Source organism: Anolis carolinensis, chromosome 2, assembly GCF_035594765.1.
Source record: "Anolis carolinensis isolate JA03-04 chromosome 2, rAnoCar3.1.pri, whole genome shotgun sequence".
Lineage (NCBI taxonomy): Eukaryota > Metazoa > Chordata > Lepidosauria > Squamata > Dactyloidae > Anolis > Anolis carolinensis.
This window is the reverse complement of record NC_085842.1, coordinates 81507480-81522806: the sequence shown is the minus strand read 5'-3', so window position 1 is coordinate 81522806 and position 15327 is coordinate 81507480. Positions and strand designations below refer to the sequence as shown.

Below are 15327 nucleotides of genomic sequence, written 5' to 3'. Positions count from 1 at the left end.
AAAAGTCAGGCTTATTCAATCTCACACCTTATTGGCAACAATGGACACTATTCCATATTAGGTCTCTGAATCAGGGAAGATACTTATGATAGAAACTGCAAGCAGGGGGCATGGGATGAAGATTTTGGAGGGGTATACATTCCTCTCATTCCCCTTTTCATCATGCCTCCACACAGCCTCTGTGCTTGGTTAGAGAAAGAAGACCTGCTTTTAAGGCCTCTAGGACTCTTCCACATTGGGTTGAAAGACTAAACAGAAGTCTAATTTCAAAAAATTGAAACAAAGAAAGCAGAACACATCAAAAAAGAACAGAATAGAAAGAAATAGATATACCACCTCCACCCTTAAAAAGAAAATCATTCCCTGTCCACACAAGAGCCCTAGATTCACAAATGGGAAAATAAATAAATACAAGTCTTAGATAGGAATATACTGGACCACAACAATTCTACACTTTAAGGAGGCACCTCTTACCTTGATAACTAAGACAAAAAAGCACAATCCATTTTATCTTACATAAGAATTAATACAAGAACATATAAATCTAATTGATCTATCACTATTTTCTTGTCACAATTCAATCCACTTCAAATGATGTCAGCTAAAAATCTATTCAGTAAACAAAAATACAATAGAAACAGGGAAGCGATTCTCCGCTACGTGAAACCAATTCCAATTACAGTAGATCATAACATTCAAAATGATGGGGGCTTGTTTGGGTTGAAATATAGCCATTGTACATTCAGAACACAAAATGTTTTCTATAAAAATAATTATTTTTGTCTTCCCTCTGAAGGACAATGCTGATGACTAAGTTTCCCCAACAGTGAAAGATCCTGGTTCTTAGAATACTACTGGAATTCCAATGGAACTGAGCAGACCTGACTCACACTGGATGGTAACATTCACTCCTTGGCTACGGCTTCGAAGTTTAACCATGATTACTGTGCTGAAGTTTGACTACTTTTGTCTATTCACTTCAATAAACAATGTTTGCTGCACATGGAGATATTATCATAACAGCTCTAAGACATTCACTTTACTAAATCTTACACCAAGAGGGCACAAGTCACACACATGTAGCAAATGATCTCATTTTATCTGAGGGGACTGCCCCCTCAGACCTGCATCACCCCAAGCACCCTCAAAAGCGGACTCTGGGGGCATCTACACTGTAAAATTAATACACTTCGACAGACATGTACCTGCCATAGCTCAGTGCTATGGAATCATGGGAGCTGTAGTTTAAAGGTTTTTATTTTTCTCTGGCAAAAAGTGCTGGTGGTTCACCAAACTAAAACTCCCATGATTCCACAGCACTGAGCCATGGCAGTTAAAGTGGTGTCAAACTACATTAAGTCTACAATGTAGATCACGGCTGTACACTATGTGGACCAGGGCCCAGATGTAACCCTCACAAGGATTTGGTGAGGGTCGCAGATGCTCTGAGCCCAAGCCTTAGAGGTCATATGCAGAGCTATAGCAGAGTAGTAATTGAAAACCATCATGCCCTCCTCCAAACCTCTCTATGTTTCCTTTCTGTATGCTCCAATTACCAAACTAACCTGTGACAAAGGGGGCACCACCAACAGATCCAGTCAGGAGGCTGGAAGTGCTGATCTCAGTTGGAAACGTGGCCTGAGGAGGTTGCTGAACTTGGGTTGGAGTAGTGGGGAAAGGGGATGAAATTTTAAGGGGCATTGGACCATTATTCAGGGAGGCTGGAATCTGGAGCTCCAGGTTATGTTGAAATTTAACATTAGATTGGCTGTTTTAGGGAGAGAAGGAGGCAGTAAAGAAAAAGGGCATTGGTTCTTGCCTCTTCCTTTCTCTTTGCCTCTGTCATTTCCTTCTCATCCAGTGGCAAAACTCCACACCGTTCCCTTGTGAAGGAAAACCTGACTACGCCACTTTTCCTTTTCCTTTGCCTCTGGGTTGCCTCAGTTGTCTCGTCCTCCTTCGGTGTGAAAAACCATCAACTCTTGTGAGGGAGAAACATAGGTTCACCATGAAGTTGTGGGGTCTTCACAGTGAAACTAACTTTTTCTCTCACAAATGAGGGACATGAACTATGCAGAATTGGTGATTTTCCCCTCCATAGGAGAAGTAGACAAAAGAGGCAACACAGAAGCAAAGAGAAAGGAAGAGCAGGGGAGGCAAGAGCTAAGGTGCTTCTTCCTTCCCTCAAAAAAGGACTGCAATTCACCACCACATTGAGGATACGTGTGGAAATTGAGAGCGTTGAGCTTGGCTGCTTGCTCTGAGGAAAAGGCGTCCTCTCGCAAACCCTGAGTGATGTGCTAAAAACCTATCTGCAGCCCGAAGAAGTTTAGTCTATTTCATTTTGGCCCCTTACTACCGCCAAGCTGTGCAGGTCTGATGCAGATGCAACTCCTCAGGGAAGAAAACCCCTCTAGAGCTGCAGAGGGAAAAGGTGTCATTGCAAAGGCAGCCAAGTCCCAGCATGATTCTGGTTTTGGTCAACTGCTCTAAGATAGAAATAAATTACCCAGGAGAAAGGGGGGAGGGAAGCATATTGTAAAATGGTGAACTAGTCTTACAATTTCTCAAGCAGAGAATTTTTACTCAAATTTTTGACCAAATAACAATGTTCATTAAATGTTTGTATACTTTAATTCAGTGGTTCCCAAACTTATTTGGCCTGCCGCCCCCTTTCCAGAAAAAATATGACAGCGCCCCCTGGAAAGGGGGGCGTGACTTAGAGGGGTGGGCATGGCTCCTGCTCAAGAGGGCGGGGCTGAGCCTCTCCCCTAGTCCAAGATGCAGGGCTGTGAGGGGAGGTGGGTAGAGCCACAAATGGGCGGCCAGGACTGGGATGGTGGAGTTACAAGCTCTGAGGCAGGGTTGAGCTTCTATCCCTGTCCTGCAGCGCCTGCCAGGACAGAGGAGGCAGGGCTAGAGGAGGGGCGGAGCCTCTTCCCAAGTGCCTGATGGGGCTGAACCTCTGTACCCCACCCCCGTGTTCTAACAAGCGCCTCAGGGGAGGTATACAGAGGTTCAGCCCTGTCTCACACTCTTGGGAAGAGGCCCCCACCCCCCACCCCAGCCCTACCCTTTAGTCAAAAAAGGCCTCACAGGAGAGGTAGAGAGGCCCAGCCCTGTCTCCAGCACTTGGGAAGAGGCCCCATGCCTCTTCTGGCCCCACCCCCGTGTCCTAATAGGTGCCATCACCGCCCCCCTGGATCGCTCCAGTGCCCACTGGGGGGCAGTAGCGCCCACTTTGGGAATCACTGCTTTAATTGATATCTTCTGACAAACTACCATACAATTTATATAACCAACAAATAATCAGTAAGTATCAATTTCAAACTCAGTACAGCATTAGTCTATATTACTCTGGAACTAATTCCATAAATATGATCTAGTTTCCTACTGGTCTACTTGCAGAGTCCTCATGCAGATGCATGTAGACTGAAAATATAAGAGAAAGGAATGGACAGCTCTCAAAAACGAATGGCAATAAACAGCTTTTATTTTGCCAGTCCAGCCCACCTATCTTCCACAGCAATTTCTTGGGTCTTTCCCCCATTTGTACCCCCTGATTGCAAGTCATGATTGTCTATGGCAGTGATTCTCAAACTGTGCTCCTCCAGGTGTTTTGAACTTTAGCTCTCAGAAATCCCAGCCAGCTTACCAGATGTTAGGAATTTTGGGAGCCAAAGTCCAAAACATCTGGAGGAGCCCAGTTTGAGAACCACTGGTCTATGTCATAATATTTCCAATTTCTATGTTTTGTTCTGAAAGCTGCTCAGCAAAAAAAGCTGGCAATAAAAGAATCAATTCAATAGAAATGTTGAGCTGAAGGAGAGTGCTTTAGATATCACAGGTCACTAAAAAAGCAAATAAATGGGCAAATCAAGTTTGAACTCTCCCTAGAAGTCAAATGAACAAACCAAGGCCATTGTACTTTGAGTGCTCATTAGAAAAAAAGCGAAAGCTTGGGGAAGTGGGCAGCAGTAGGAATAGAGAAATAACTTATTAAAGGCATATAGACGAAGTGAAAGAAATAGCAACTCTGAATCTGCAAGACCTGAGCAGGGCAGTTAATCACAGGTTCCATTAAAATCTCTTATTCATAGAGTCACCACCCATGAAAACTGACTTCGCAGCAATTATCTATGGCATTTTTGGAAAAATATATACCAGATGTCTGGTGTCTAAAGTGCCTGCTGTAGCCAAAAATATTGACAGAAAACATAGTCTTTGAGCATGAAAGTATAGAAAAAAATATGTAAAGCAAAAGAATTGCTTTACCGGTGTTTTAAACAGAGAACAAACAATGAAGGAAATTATGAAAAGTGAAACATCAGACCTGTTACTTCAGGAGGAACGCAGAATTAGCTTTATACTGAGTTGGAATATTGAACATCTAATTCAGCAGCATCTATCATAAATGGCAGTGAGATTCCAGGACCTCAGGCAGGAATCATTCCCAGCCAGGAATTAAATTTCGGAGCTTTTGCTTGTACAGGCAGTCCCTAGGTTACAAACATTTGGCTTACAAATGACTCATAGTTAAGAACAGAGGTGAAACAACAGGAATTTAGAGAAATCGATCCCTAAAAAGAGAAATTCACTCCTGTTAGGGTTATCATGGGAGAGAGCTGTCTCCACTGAAGCTTTTCACCAGTCCTTGTTTCCACAACAAGCCAAAATGTTCAAAATCCAATTATCACAGGGACCAAGAGTGAAGTGAAATCTTCAGAATAGGGGCACAGACAACAAAATAAACACCATAGCGGTGTTAACCCTTCCCTATGCTATCCACAACTAATATATACCGTGTATATATTTGGCTGAAGTAACACATTAAAAAGTACTTGATCTGACTTACATACAAATTCAGCTTAAGACCTACAGAACCTATCTTGTTCGTAACTTGGGGGCTGCCTGTACTCTTGCTATTGAGCAGCAGTCCTTACATATATGCTTCAAGTACCTATATCAAACTATGAAACTATCACTAGCAAGCTTACTCCTTCAGACTCTGAATGAACAAACCAGAGACCACATGTCTAGACTGGGACAAAGGAGATCAGGATTCAGGACATCAAAAAGCAAATAATATTTCTAATCCTTACTAAAACACTTTGAGCCTTAGCTGCTTACCTTGGAAACTGGGAAATGCAATGATACTAAATAGTAATGAAGGAAAGGTATTTGCTCATAAAGTTTGCAGTCCTAAGCACGTATATTTGCAAGCAAGCTACAGTGAAAATAATGGATCTTACTTCCTAACAAATATGATTAAATTAAGATAGATGAAAGAGGCGATCTTCATAATTTTCCCAAATAGGATTTTCCAAAGCGCTCAACAGTTCAACTTCAAGCAGATGACAACAAGTATTAGGGGAAAAGGACTCAAAATTGTCCTATAGGTTAGGCACTGGATTTCATCATCAACAATAACATGCAAAACACTCTTGTAGCGTCTTGGAGACTGAGAGAACAAAGTTGGAAGTACAGTAGAGCCCAGGTTAACCGAGTTCCGGTTAAGCGAGGCTCTGTATTATCTGAGGCGCCGCCGGGGGTGTCCTTCCCTCTCCTGAGTTCGAGAGAAGGAGCGGGAGGAGTAAGCGCCCCGCGATAGCTTCTGCCTAGCAGCGATGGCAAGGCGCTTCCCAAGGGGCGAGGCCTTGCCTAGTGATGAAAGAAAGAAAGAAAGTGATGTGAGGCTCCGCAACAGGCAGCGTCGATGCCCCAGGGACGCAGAAAAGGTGAGGTGCCTCGACAGGAGGAAAGAGGGAAGGGGGGGGGGGAGAAGCCACGACTGAGCTCGACCCCCCAGTTTGGCCACCTCCGAGGCGGAGTAGGCCCCAGGCCTTCCTCTCGCCTTCCCCAGAACCGTCTGCCCGATAATCATGTGTGTCTGTGTCTGTGTGAGAGAGAGGCATGGAGGTATCTGCAACCCAGGCACATCCTGGGAACCATGGCAGCCTCCCTGCCTCGGACTGATAGGCAGCTGGAGTGGTGCTCTGAGCGACCTCAGGAAGTGCGGCCTAGCCAGGAGCATTAGCGAGGCGCTCCCCATGGGGCAAGGCCTTGCGGAGGGACATCCCTCAGAGAGACCTCGCCCTATCCAAGCCGTTCAGTTATCCGAGATGGGGCCCGCCCCTTTATCTCGGATAACCAGTGCTCTACTGTATAAGCACAAGAAATAGGAACACCGTTTCTGCAAGTACACCTTTGATTTCAAAGCTGTTCCAGAAATTGGCAATGATGAGGGAGTCTTTTTCAGCAGCTCATGCTGACATAGTAAATGCATTCTTTTATGGAAAAAAACCAGATTTTGCCACAATCATTTATACTGTAGTTACACTACGGTAGATTATAGTAATGGACTTTGTGTGAGACTATCTTTGAAAAGTGTTCAGATGCCTCAATTGGTTCCAAACATAGCAATCATACTGCATTCATTGGGGGGAGGGGGGGGGTTCCAACACATTCCCCAGTTTCATTGATCAACTTAGATTCTGCTGACTCTCCTGCATTCTGCCTGGAGTACAGTGGATGGTAACACATGACAGAACTGTTCCAAATGAAAAACCTAAATAATGAGACACCATCCCCAAGCTTGGAAATAACTTTTTGATAAACCAAATGATTTATCCTTTTTTTTTTTGAAAGACTGTTTTTATTTTTTCTCTCTTAAGTATTTAACTCTACGGTCATTACTTTTTAATATTGTTTTACTACTTCACCTTTTGAGAGACTGAGGTAATTGGCGAGCTGAAGATTGTTATTTCCTAATTTTAACATTTTAATTTTCTTAATTTAAAGAAGAAATTGACTAATTAACAATTAACGAATTGATTTTATAGATTTTCCATAACATGAACAAATTAGCTTCCTTACAATTCAACACTGTGATATCAGAAAAAGTTAGTCTATACTGTATACCTTTTGGCATACAGAAAACTTAGCTTCACAGGGTGGGGTGGAGTATCTGGGCTGATTTAGTATGTTTTGTAAAATATATATCGGTTTTTGTTAAATGGCATGAACAATACTAAAATTTTAAATTTTAGATATATGTGTGTCTGTGTCTGACTGTGTGCGTATACCAGAAGCATTTTATGGAAAGATGGAAAATCATTATTTTGATAGAATGAGATAGACTGTTGTCTGAATTCAGGCAACATCCAATAATATTTTCCTAGTCTTCTAGGTATCCAAGAAATCCTGACTGTGGTGACATACAGTATGTGTTCACTTGGCAAATCACAAGCCCACTGGCCACTTTCCCAAATCTACTCAGAACTTACAAAAAAAAATTACAAACACAGAAAGTGAGACTACAACATTCAGTAAAGTAAATAACCTTTGAGATCTACTTTTAAAGTGTCTTTTTACTGTTTTAAAATAGTCAATGACTTAATAGCCAATCACTTCCCTTTTCATATTCAATAAGTATATTCATGCTTTGATGTATTTATAGAGACAATGTATACAGTAATTTCTTATTTCTCTCAAGCACTTACCAAGCTGATCTGGCTTCAGCAGCTGCCAAAGTTAGGTGATATTAAATACAAGGCAAGATGAATAACACTGATATAAAATAGCATCTCCACATAGCTGTTCCTATGATTGGAACAGATTGGAAAAATCAAAAACTTTGTTTGTTGTTTCATATGATTGAAAAAAATCCAGTACTTTTCTGCACAGTGGTGCAAAATACCCAATGTAATGTATACAACTGACATTCTATATCCAGGTGGGAATTTTCTTAAAGCTTTTCCCTATGTCTCTTTTTACACTTCACCTACCATAATAAACAAAAAGTCAGAATATGGCTGTGAACATGCTAGCAAGAGATCAGAAAAGCCAGATAAAATAAGAAGAATATATAACCCAGGAGAAACACACACAACTCCAACAATCTTCATTACTAATTTTTAAAGCAAAGGAAAGGAACAGACATGAACAGTGACTGAGAAAGATTGTAAGCACTATAAACTCTGTAACATTGCTTCTGAGCTCTGCAAAGGTATGTTTTATAAAAGTGACAATTCATTCCCCAATTCACCTGCTCTCCAAGAACCGGAGATGGTTTTTTTTTATAATTAATGACAAACAAATTTTCAGTGGACAAGCAAGACCTACAACTTAGGCGAATGATTGAACTAGTTGCATTGTTCACAATACATTGTTCACATGAAGTGCAGTTTAAAAGCATTATAGAATATTTTCGTAAATAACTTTGACAAAATCCTAGCAAACACCTGTTTAAGGCAGCAAATAATAGAATTATCAAGGCCTCACTCCTAAAACCAAAGCTTTAATCATAAGCCAAGACCATGTTTTGCCTGAAGCAGCTCATGTGTTTTGCTAATTTGTGAACATGGTCCAGCAAGTTTTTCCATACCAAGTCCAAGGTTTCAATGTTACAGAAATGCCCTTAATTATACATTTCTCAGTTGCAGAAATGGACTGAGGAAGACTCAATTTATGAGACCTAACAAGGTGACATTGCAAACACTGAGGGATAGAAATTAATTTCAAGCAGTCAAAGCTTCCTTTTCAAAAAATAAATGTCAGTCTAGGAAAGTGTGGGAAGAAGCAGACCTTGGAGAATTAAACTCTCAACTGAACAGGGCAACCTGTTTCTATAGCATATATCTCTGACTCTATCTTTAAAACACCCCAAATGTTTTACAGCAGAAGTAGACAACTACCAGGGGAGAGGGGACTGTTCACTCCTCTGTTCCCCAGCCAAATCATCAGTTGCAACACAACCAGGCATGACATCACAGCAATTCCAGTTCTGGTTTCAGCCTAGAAGTGGCAATTCTTTACAACTTTTCTGCGGTTTGGGAACATAAAGGGAGGGCAATTCTCCTCCAACTACCACATTCTTATACAGATGAAAATTCAGTCGGATTTTTTTTCTGGGGAGGATCAAGAGTCTTCCAAGGGTCACCTGGGGGGCCTTCAAGAGTGGTAAAATGGGAACCTTGAGTTTGATTCCCAGAGGTGTCGATGAGAAGCAATCATGAGATGACTAGGATCTCTTCTGTTTTACTTTAACAGCAGATGTCAGCAAGGGGCAAACTGGACTGGCCCAAATCAGTAACACTGGGGGGAGGGGAGCATTTTCAAAAAGCCTGCATCTCCTATTGAAAGAATCAGCCATTCTTTCCCACAACTTACAGCTATCCATCCACACAACTTCTTCATTTCCTTACTCGTTCCTAACACTGGATGATTTAGATACACCACCTGACAAACAAGAGAATTAAAATAGTCAGATATGCTTTGTATATTGAAGGCTGCCATACATTTATGTGGGGAAATGTAAAGCCTGACCCAAAACCCATCTATATTAATGCAGAATTAATGCAGTTTGACACAGCCATTAAGCAGTGTCAAACTGCATTAAAAGTATTGTCAAACTGCATTACTTCTATACTGCAGATGTGCCCTTGGTCACCCTTGGCATGTATGGTGTGAAAGCAATGAGGAAATTTGTGTCTCGTGTCCTCTTCACTGCCCAAACCTAAAAGAATTGAAAGTGAGACTGTCAATGTAGGCGGTCATTTGCCTTTTCATAGTTTTCATTGAGTTCTGTGGGACAAAGCCAAAGAGCTGCAATTCAGGATACAGGTAAGGGGGAAATCCAAAGAACAAAAAATCATAAGACAACAGAGAAGGTGTCAGATGTGGTCACATATACTGCCCCAAAATGTGATGTCCAGATATACCTCTTCTCCTGTACAAACTACTGCATGCTATTCACTCCAGTGGGACATGCTGCATCATCAAAGGATGTCTACGCCCCACACCACTGGAGAAATTATACTGTTTAACCGGCATTGCATCACCTGACATCCGCTGGGAAGTAGCAGCCAGCAATGAAAGGACCAAGGCATTGACATCTCCGGCCCATCCCGTTTGGGTATCAGCCAGCACACCAACGCCTTAAATCAAAAAATAGTTTTCTGAGATCTACAGAGATACTCGCAGGAACACCTCAGGAAGTGAGAGTCCAAAAGTGGCAGGCTAAAACCCAGAATCTCAATCAGTGGCTGAAACCAGATGAGAGACTGTCTCCTGGGCACACAGAAGACTGGGTGACTTGGAACAGAATGTGCTCTGGCATCACGAGATGCAGAGCCAACCCTAAGAAATGGGGCTACGAAGTGGAGTCCACAACATGCGAGTGTGGAGAAGAGCAAACCACAGACCACCTATTACAATGCAGTCTGAGCCCTGCCACATGCAAAATGGAGGACCAACACTACGAGCACTCCAATTGGCCAGCTACTGGTCAAAGGACATTTAGTAAAATGCCAAGTTGTTGTTGTTGTTGTTTTTTAAAAAAACCTGTGTTTTCAAACATGCTTGTGGTAATAAGAATGATAAGTAATCATATTCCATGGAGAAAATAATACGTAACTTCTACAAGTGCAGCACACACATTTGCCAATACAAAGTGAAAACAGAATGTATGGGACGAGCAGTCTTTTTCTGAAATTATTTGTTATGTTGAAACTAGAAATAGAAGACCTAAAGACAATCCAAGTTTTCACCTTTATTGGATGGAAAGGTGGAAAATGGCAGTCCACTGGCAAGGGAAAATCATGTCCCTCATGGACACAGATATCACCATATGGTTACCTTTCAGGGCCCAATTTGGGTATTCAAGGGTACATTTACACTGTAGAATGAATGCAGTTTGACACCACTTTAATTGCCATGGCTTGATGCTGTGAAATCCTGGGGTTTGTAATTTTGTGGGGCAGAAAAGCCTAAAGACCTTGCAAAACTACAGCTTCCATTATTCCATAGCACTGAGCCATGGCAGTTCAAAAAGTGTCAAGCTTCTTTAACTCTAAAGTGCATATGGACCCAAACACGATTTGGGGCTGGGGCAATACCTTACTCCACATTAATCCCTCCTATTCCTGGATCACGTGCAAAAAAGAGAGAGACAAGTGGCTTCAGGCAGTTAAATCTCCCCAGGAAGCTGATCCTAGGGCTTCATCCTCCCATCCCTGCAAACAGAAGCCAAAGATATGGAGGGGAGAGAGCTAGGGTAACACAGAGAGGTCAAATCATGCTGGCATCAGAAAAGACAAGAAGCTAGGAGAAACTGGAAAGGAGAAGGAGTAATGGATTCAAACTTCAGGAAAAGAGATTCCACCTAAACATTAGGGGAAAAAACTTCCTTATAGTAAGAGCTATTAGGCAGTGGGATATGCTGTCTCAGTGTGTAGATAAGTCTCCTTCTCTGGAGGTTTTTAATCAGAGGCTTGTTGGGGGTGTCTTGAGTGTGTGATCCTGCAGAACGAGGCTGGACTGGGTGGCCCTTGGGGTCCTTTGTAACTATGGTTCAAGAAGGAGGATGGGCCAAAACTAACAAACTGAAGTTCAATGGGGACAAATGGAAAATACTCCACTTAGGTAGAAAAAATGAAATGCAACGATACAGAATGGGGGGGGGGGGGGCACCTGGCTCGACAGTAGTACGTGTGAAAAAGATCTTGGGAGTCCTCGTGGACAACAAGATAAACATGAGCCAACAATATGATGTGATGGCAAAAAAGGCATGGGATTTTGGCCTGCATAAATAGGAGTCTAATGTCTAGATCCAGGGAAGTCATGCTACACTTCTATTCTGCCTTGATCAAACCACACCTGGAATACTGTGTCCAATTCTGGGCACCACAATTGAAGGGAGATGTTTACAGGATGGAATGTTTCTAGAAGAGGGAGACTAAAATGATCAAAGGTCTGGATAACAAGCCCTATGGGGAGCAGATTAAAGTGCCTGGCATGTTTAGCCTACAGAAAAGATGCCTGAGAGGAGACATGTTAGCCATGTATAAATATGTGAGGGGAAGTCATGGGGAGGAGGGAGCAAGTTTGTTTTCTGCTGCCCTGGGCTTGCTCCCTCCTCCCCATGACTTCCCCTCACATATTTATACAAAGGCTTCAAATTACAGGAAAGGAGATTCCACCTGAACATTAGGAAGAACTTCCTCACTGTGAGAGCTGTTCAGCAGTGGAACTCTTTTCCCCAGAGTGTGGTGGGAGCTCCTTCGTTGGAGGTTTTTAAGCAGAGGCTGGATGGCCATCTGTCAGGGTGCTTTGAATGCAATTTCCCTGTTTCTTGGCAAGGGGTTGGACTGGATGGCCCATGAGGTCTCTTCAAAGTCTAGGATTCTATTATTCTATCCCTCCCCTACAAACAAAAGCCAAAGATCTGGAGGGGAGAGAGCTGGGATAAGACAGAGAGGTCAAATCATGCTGGCATAAAAAAAAAAAAACAAGAAGCTAGGAGAAGGAGCAATGGATTCAAACCGCAGGAGAAAGAGATTCCACCTAAACATTAGGAAAAAACTTCCTGATGGTAAGAGGCAGAGCTGTTAGGCAGTGGGATGTGCTGCCTCAGAGTGTAGTGGAGTCTCCGTCTCTGGAGGTGTTTAATCTGAGGCTGGATGGCCATCTGTTGGGGGTGCTTTGAGTGTGTGTTCCTGCATAGCAGGGGGCTGGACTGGGTCCTTTCCAACTATGGTTCGAGGAGCGGGAGAGGGGGAAGAGTAAGAACCCGTTTTGCCCCAGGCGGGTCGCCCTCTGACCTCCCTCTGAGGCCTTTTAGGGGCGGAGAGAGGAAGGAGGCGGGCAAGAGAAAGAGAGAGGACCATCGAGGGAGACCGGCTTCCTCTTCCACGCGTGTTTCATGGAGACCGATTATGGTGCCCGAGCCAAGCGAGAGAGGGGAGAGAAAGGCTCAACCCCGTGTGAACGAGCCCTGGATCGCGGCCAGGGCTCACATGCCCCATTACAAGCCGGAGGAGGCGGGCTGAGGAACACATGGGCGCCCATGGCCAGCAGCCGGCCTCCTTCCGCCTGTCACCGGCCTCAACTCTTTGGCCTGGCGCCTCCTCCCCCCCTCCCCCTCCTTCCCTCGCGGCCCTCACCTGCCTGGCCCTTCGCCGCCGCCGCCTCGTCGTCCTCTCTCGGCCTCCTCCTCAGCCTTCCTCCCGGCCCCACGCACCGTCGCCCGGCGGCCGCTCTCGCTATGGCGGGCACACACTTGGCGCGTCACCGGCCGCCAGCGCCGTCGCCCCCACCGCGCCGGCAGGGCAGCAGGGAATTGTAGTCCGGGGTCAGTGCGCATGCGCCAAGGTTGCTGCCTGGACCGCCTTCGCTACCATCGCTGCCGCCTTCTCCTCTTTCCCGCAAAGCTTTTCGGGAGTTGTAGTCCTCTCGCGTTCCAAAGGACTCTTATGGATGTTTTGGGACAGGCGTGGGCAAACTTGGGCCCTCCGGGTGTTTTAGAGTTCAATTCCCACCATTCCTTTTTTTTTTTCCAAAATGATTTTTATTTAAATCTAAGGGAAAGAAAGGGGAAAGGGGCGTGGAGGTGTGAAGGTGAAGGATCTAGAGGAATAGGTGCGGTGGGTGAGGATAGTAGTCTCTTATGGGGTATGGGAGGGGGAAGTTTGGGGTAGGGAAAATCTTAGGAAAAGATGGGTTGGGATGGGAAAGGCACCCTAGCCCGGGGTAGGGGGGTAGACTTACGCTCTTCTATCTTCCACATATTTCATTTGTTCAAATTATTTTCTTAATTCTTCTATGTACTCTTGGAGATTCGATCAGTCCGTTTTCTTCATGGCTCTTCCCGTATATTTTTTGATCAAATATGTTAACTTGTCCATGTTTTTGATGTCCATCATTTTTTCTAACAACATTTCTTTAGTGGGAATAACTGTACCTTTCCAATGTTTAGCAATTACTAATCTCGCTGCTGTATGTATAGATTTTTTCTGTATTCTCTTTATTCTTCAATTTTGCTCCTCTCTCATTTTCATGTGTATTATATAATCCCAGTAAATAATAGGTCCGGTTTGCATTCCAGATTTATTTTTAATATTTTCCTGCATCGACATTAATTATTTTCCAATATTTTTTATTTCCTTACAATTCCACCACATATGATAATACGACCCTACTTGATCCTTACACCTCCAACATTTATTATTCCCACCATTCCTGGCAGCCTCAGGCCCTTTCTTTTTCCCCCTCAGGCGCTTAAGCTTAAGCAGCTGAGGGGAAAAAGGAAAGAGCCTGAGGCTGTTAGGAATGCTGGGAGTTGAAGTCCAAAACACCCAGAGGGCCCAAGTTTGCCCAGGCCTGCTTTTGGAAGGAGTGTTCTTCTAATTGTAAAGTTATGATCCATGTAGTTTGCAATGCATACTGTGAGATAGTCTTCAATTACAAGCATTAATACCAATCCATAATGCAGGTTTTCAATTGCCTTATCAGAAATGTTTGGAAGGAGAAATATTTTGGTGGTTTTTTTTTTATTTTGGAATATTTGCATATACGTAACAGGATATTTTGAAGATAGGAATCATGTCTAAATTTATTTATTTATGTGTCAGAAGTGAACCGAGGGTACAGTTGTAATGTATTTAAAAACACCCTGCAAAAAATTTGGCATTACAATAGAGTCTCCCTTATTCCTTATTTTGATTCCACAAAATAGAAAACTATTTCTCGATTGAAGGCGTTGGCATGCTGGCTGATATCCGAACAGTGGATCAACCAGAAACGACTTGCAGCATGCAACCAATCAAGTCTAAATTATATGTGATTTCTGTTCTGCTAAACCACAGTTTCAGGTTCCTGGTGTGCCTAGCCTCCAAATTTTCAAATCCCATAGAATGAAGGTAAAGATCAGAGGCTTTATTTACTTGATCAACTTGGGTGCCAAGAGAGTCCGGCTCTTGAATTAGCCATAAAAGCAATGGATACATGCAGAGACATTTATAGAGGTTTGACAGCTATTCAAGCAATACAATTTTGCCACTCCGAGCACTGACTTGTGCAAGTTGGTGCTGGATACTGTCTGTGGGCTGATTGGAGGAGGCACACCATCCACCTGATTGGACTTTTTGTCTGGCAGGAACTTTAATAAACTATCATTGCTCAGTTTGAAGCTTGTGGCTGCTTCCTGGGTCTTCCTGCCTTCAATGAGGACATTGGGGCAAGGAATGTAGGCAGGGTTCAGGTTAAAGAGTGATAATGGTGATAATCCTGCCAGGCCGGATGAGACAATGGGACCAAGCCAGCAAAACAATGGGTGACAATGAGTTTTGTCACACCTGGATGGATTCTCGGGAAGAGACAAAGGCAAGGTGCTTTGTGACTCCATGATCTTTCCTGCTGGCCAGAAATGAGATTATTGTTAGGTGTAAGGGTTTCTTGTGACAAGGAAAGGGATGGTCATGGGTGATTGTGACATCTTCCTGAAGGAATAATGGAGCTTGTCCTGTGTTCCCACCCCAACTAAGAACT

At 43.4% G+C, this 15327-nt stretch overlaps 1 protein-coding gene across 3 annotated transcripts in view; it reads right to left on the bottom strand.

Moving 5' to 3' along the window:
• Positions 1–13101, bottom strand: part of dcaf1 (DDB1 and CUL4 associated factor 1) — a 65840-nt gene extending 52739 nt beyond the window's left edge. The window contains exon 1 of one of the 3 annotated variants that reach the window (XM_008105076.3): positions 12945–13101. The gene's annotated coding sequence lies outside the window, so the exon portion shown is untranslated. The remainder of the gene's footprint in view (positions 1–12944) is intronic. The other 2 variants (XM_008105077.3, XM_008105078.3) reach the window with 2 other exon arrangements.
• Between the last annotated feature and the right edge of the window lie 2226 nt (positions 13102–15327).